A 5,947-nucleotide genomic window follows, 5' to 3' on the forward strand; every position below is an offset into this window, starting at 1 on the left:
GTCAATGGATTATACGCACTCTCACCCTTCCACATTTGCTAGCCTCTCTAGTACCGTGCAACTCTCTCCGGTGCATTAAACCCACCTTTCTCAAAACAGACACCAGACCTACCTATTATGGCATTTCCATAGCCATTCCGAGATATATTGCCATGCATCTTCCATCGTTTTGTTTATTATGACACGCACCATCATTGCATATGGCTTTGCATGATCGTAAGATAGGTAGCATGATGTTTTCATGTTTATGATGTCATTGCTACGCTAGATCATTGCACATCCCGGTACACTGCCGGAGACATTCATATATAGTCATCTTTTGTTCTACTATCGAGTTGTAATTCTTGAGTTGTAAGTAAATAAAAGTGTGATGGTCATCATTATTAGAGCATTGTCCCATGTGAGGAAAGGATGATGGAAGCTATGATTCCCTCACAAGTTGGGATGAGTCTCCTGACTTTATGAAAAATAAAAGAGGCCAAAGAAGCCCAAAAAATAGGCCAAAGAAGCCCACCATAAAAAGGAGAAAAATGAGAGAAATTAGAGAAGGCGCAATGCTACTATTCCTTTTTCCACACTTGGGCTTCAAAGTAGCACCATGATCTTCATGATAGAGACTCTCCTATATTTTCACTTTCATATACTAGTGGGAATTTTTCATTATAGAACTTGGCTTGTGAAAAGGATCGAGATGGACCTAGAGGGGGGTGAATAGGTACAGTTCCAAAATTTAATAATTACTTAGCAATTTTAGGCAAAGGTGCGGAATATGAGCGTGAGCCTAATAATTGCAATGACAAGGAGTAAGCTATTTAGAGTGAAGTAAGGCAACCGGTAAACAATAATCAAATGCAAGTACGTAATAAGGATTAACACAAGTAGAGAGTTAGGGTTAGGGATAACCGAAACTCCAAGAGAGACCAGGATGTATCCCGATGTTCACATCCTTGGAGGGAAGCTACGTCACCGTTAGAGGGGCGGATGTTACCACGAAGGCACACCAACGCCACGAAGGCTCACCCTATTCTCCCTTTGAGACAACTCCACGAAGGCGTTTCTCAACCAATAGTGGTAAGCCTTGAGGTGGCTTCCAAACCTTCACAAACTTTCCGGGGGTAATCACAATGGTTTGATTCCTCTCCGAAGACTCCTACCGCCTAGGAGTCTCCAACCTCCAAGAGTAACAAGATCACGGGGATTGCTCAAAACTTGCTCAAATCACAAATCACTTTGGTGGAGAGGAGGAGAAGGAGACGATCTATCTTTTGATTGGAACAACACTCAAAGGGACTCACAAATGCTCTTGGGATCTAAGATTGGGTGTAGGCAAGAGTGAATGAGGAGAAAGGTGTTCTTGTAAGTGTTCTAGCTGTGTTGAACACCCTCTCACGAAGTGGGAGGGGGTATATATAGTGGGGAGAGTAAAACAGTCGTTGGGGTCACTTAAGTCTGACAGTGGTCGGACCTCCGGCAGTTCTCGGATGTCCGGACGTCCACAAGGAGTCGGACGTCCGACAGGGGTCGGTCGTCCGAGGGATGTATATATATCTGGAACCACTGTGTAGTTGAACAGGGACCGGACGTCCGGAGGAAGCTGGAAGTCCGAGTTATTCGACTCAAACTTCTCTAGTGCAAGATTCCGGATTTCCGAAGGAGGTCGGACGTCCGACCCTCGAACGTCCGGAGGTAGCCGGAAGTCCGAGTTATATGGCTCAAGTTTCTCAGGTGCAAAGTTCCGGATTTCCGAAGTTGGTCGGACGTCCGGCCCTCGGACGTCCGGAGGGAGCCGGAATTCCGAGTTATATGGCTCAAGTTTCTCTGGTGCAAGGTTTCGAATTTCCGAAGGAGGTCGGACGTTCGGCCCTCGGACGTCCGGAGGAGGCCGGATGTCCGAGGCATTGGTTCTGTTTTGAGATAAGAGCAGAGTAGTGGAGATGTGGTATGAGCAGAAAAGTAGAGATGTAGTATGAGCAAGTTCATCGCAAAACCTATGATCCCCTCTTAATAGTGCGGGATCCCTATACTCAAGAATAGTAAATTTAAAGGATAGACTACATCATCTTTTCTCAATCCCGAGCCTTCTTGACATATAAGTCCCGATCTTCTCAGACCACCTTGGCACATAATTCTAAATCTACTAAAAGTACTTGCCATCCTGAGATACACTCAACAAATAAGATTAGTTTCCTATGTATGTGTTGTCATTAACACTAAAACTCGATTAAGGGCATGACTGCACTTTCAATCTCCCCCTTTTTGGTAGTTGATGACAACATATACATAGCTCTCAAAAGATTTAACATACATTTTAGCTTTGGAGAGGTTTAGTACAGAGCTCCCCCTTAGTATGTGCATGATAAAATATCGGAGCTCCCCTTTAATGTGTGTATCGAAAATATATCATGTGACTTAGTAAAGATAATAGATCATCATATGAAGTAGTGGAGCAAAACATAGTAGCATACGATGATATCATAGCAATCCATAGCAATCACGGCATTCATAGGTAGCCATATATAGTGCATCACAGTCGTTTATCCATTACATTAACACAAACATGCAAATTGAGACTAAACTCCAAAAGACTAAAAACTAGGATACATTACTCCCCCTTTGGCACCAAGTACCAAAAAGGGAGGCACCAACAGCATCAATTATGCTCAGAGATTATCAGCATCATCATCATCATCATCATCATCATCCTCATCGTCAGGCAAGCCACTGCCACCAGCCTCATCAAGAAAATCAGCCCACTCAAGACCAGATGGGAAGCCAAAGTCAGAAGGAGGAGCAGCAGGAAGGGCCTCATCGTCACTCACATCAAGAGCGCCCGAGTCTCTCAGACGAGCCTTGAGGGCATTCTTGGAGGAGACGAGGCGAGAAACCACATCATGAGTTTGACCGCACTGGAAAGAGAAGGCCTTCATCATAGCAGAATGTGCCTTGCCAATGAATTTGGCAAAGCGACCGAGAGGAGCTGAGCTGGATGAAGGGGTTGCTGACCGGGCAGCAGTGCGGCGAGTGGAGGTGGTCGATGGGGTTTTCTTGGGAGCATAGTTATCCGCCATGTGAGCGGGAATGATCCACTTGTGATGCGTGTGAGTGGGAGCAACAGTGAATTCAGCAACACGGTGAATAAAAGCCTGGATGAAGGGGGCATGAGGGAAGGCTCGCTTGTATTGAAAACTAGCAAGCCGAATCTCATGCCATAGAAAGTGAGGCACATTAATTTTGCGCTTGGGGGACTCGTGTAAATGTGACATGATGTCAATACAGTAGCCGCTGCAGGATCCCCTATCACCCGTCTTGGGATAGATGGTGCGGATAAGACACTGAAAAATGGTAAAGTAGGGAGAGCGCCAGATGGATACTTGGTTAAGATCCTTCATCCGTTCGTCTGCATCAAGTTCACGAAGTGGTTTGAGGAGAAACCCACACACCTCAATGGGCTTATGTGCATGGTTAGGATCATTCATATGGATTTTGAAGCCGGAGTCGGGGAAACCGAGTGCGGCAACAAACTCATCATAAGAGGCTGTGAACTGAACATCATAAGTCATCCAGCTAACAGTGTTGTTTGAGCCAAAGAAACATGTGGCATAGAATTGATGAATAGCGGCACCATTAAAATCGTACCTAAAAGCAAAGGGGGCAGCGAGCCCCGATGACTCAGTGAGCTCAATGGCACCCGGGTATTTCGCCGGGTGCGTGCGAATATGCTCAAGATCAATGTAGTGATGGACAGAGAGACCCTTAGGAACAATGACAGTAGTAAAGATGTCCGCTTGGACGTTTGTGCGGAAACATGAGTCCATAGAGTCACGTACAACAGAAAAATGGTCAACGTCGCGGCGGAAAGTGAAGTAGGAAGACTTAGGAACCGTGGTGAAGTCCTTGACTTCACGACCTAAGGTAGGAGGAGGTTCAAGAGAAATGCAACGAACTTCACCTTCGGGCTGTTCAGGAGGAGGCGGTGGCATATAGGAGGGCCTCAGAGTCCCAGGCTTCGGCATAGTCTTCCGAACGGCGGGCTGTGCAGCACGGTCCTCAGCTGCAAGCTCATCCTCGAAGTCAGAGCCATCAGACGAGGAGTGGAGCTATTGAGGAGGACGTCGGGCGATCCGTTTGAAGGGACGGCGTTGCCCATCGGAGTCATCCGACCCCGTGCCAGTAGGGGCACGAGCGGATGAGCCAGCAGAGTTCTTCCGGACGGTGTGCTTAATCTTGGGCATGATGAACAAGGCCTACACGATTGGAAACCCAATGGGGAACGGTCACGGTCAAACCACATGAACGACGTATGAACTTATGAGAAGGAGGAACCAATCGCGAGAGAGACCGAAAAGGATCGAGAGGATACCTGCATATCGAGAGAGGAGAGGAAGGGAAGACGGATCCCGTGGAGGAGATCGGATCCCGCGGAGGAGATCAGCCAGATCCCGGGGCAGGGCCCCCGGTGGAGGCGCGGGCGAGCTCCTCTGGCGCTGGCGACGGCGGCTGTGGTGGCGGCTGGGAGAAAAGGAGGTGCATGCGGGCTAGGGCAAGGCCCAGCCCACGCCCTTCTATTTATAGAGCTCCTGATGTGTCGGACGTCCGATAGGCGTCGGACGTCCGGAGAGTATTTAGCTGTCAGATGACCGACACAGGCCGGACGTCCGGATTGTGTTTAGCCGTCGGACGTCCGAGACTCGTCGGACGACCGAGAGAGGAGTAGGCAGAGGCAGATTCTGGGATTTGGATGATGAGGTGATTGGACATGGTTTATCACAAGGGACACCGAACACAGTTGCCTACAAGAATTATATATACTACTCGTGGAAAGTAGTTGATTTATGCATATTTGTAGGATTTAAACACAAAATTATGACGTAAGTCCTAGTGACTCCCCCTAAATGCATGCCGACATCAAGACAAGAACATAATGTGAGTGTGTGCATGTGTACAGGATTTCAAGTTATGTTATCAAGCTCCAAGATACCAAGTTCACGCCTAAGTTGACAGAATCTTGCTACGCGAAGTGGCTTAGTGAAAATGCCAGCGAGCTGCATGTCGGTACCCACATGGGAAATATCAATGTCACCCTTTTGCACATGGTCTCTCAAGAAATGATACCTAATATAAATATGTTTTGTGCAAGGGTGATCAATGGGGTTCTCGGAGATCTTTATGGCACTTTCATTATCACAGAGAAGAGGCACGTGTCGATACGTGATACCATAATCCTTTAGGGTTTGCCTCATCCATAGCAGTTGGGTTGCACAGCTTGCGGTTGCAATATATTCGGCCTCGGCCGTGGAGATAGAAACACAATTCTTCTTTTTCGAGGACCAACTTACCAAGGAGCGTCCAAGAAACTGACATGCACCGGAAGTGGATTTCCGTCCCACTTTGTCACCGGCCCAATCCGCATCGGAGTACCCAATAAGATCGAACTTTGCATCCTTAGGGTACCATAGGCCTAACTTTGGGGTGTGAACAAGGTATCTAAGAATATACTTAACCGCCGTATGATGGCTTTCCCTAGGGGAAGCTTGAAATCTAGCACATATGCCTACACTTAACATGATGTCCGGTCTAGATGCGCAAAGATAAAGTAACGAACCAATCATAGAGCGGTAAGTAGATGGGTCAAAAGAAATACTATTGGTGTCTTCATTTAGAATGACATCTGTGGCCATGGGTGTCTTCATTGGTTTAGCATTTGTCATATCAAATTTTTCAAGAATGTCCTTGAGGTACTTAGTTTGAGACAAGAAAATTCCTTCTTGAAATTGTTGTATTTGAAACCCAAGAAAGAACTTCAAGTCCGTGTTGAGTGACATCTCAAAGGTCTTGGTCATGGAGGCCGCAGACTTCTTGCATAAATGGATGTTAGGAGAACCAAAAATGATGTCAACTACATAGATTTGGCATAAGATCAAATCACCATTTTCCCTCTTAGTAAAAA

Source organism: Hordeum vulgare, chromosome 1H (assembly GCF_904849725.1).
Source record: "Hordeum vulgare subsp. vulgare chromosome 1H, MorexV3_pseudomolecules_assembly, whole genome shotgun sequence".
NCBI lineage: Eukaryota > Viridiplantae > Streptophyta > Magnoliopsida > Poales > Poaceae > Hordeum > Hordeum vulgare.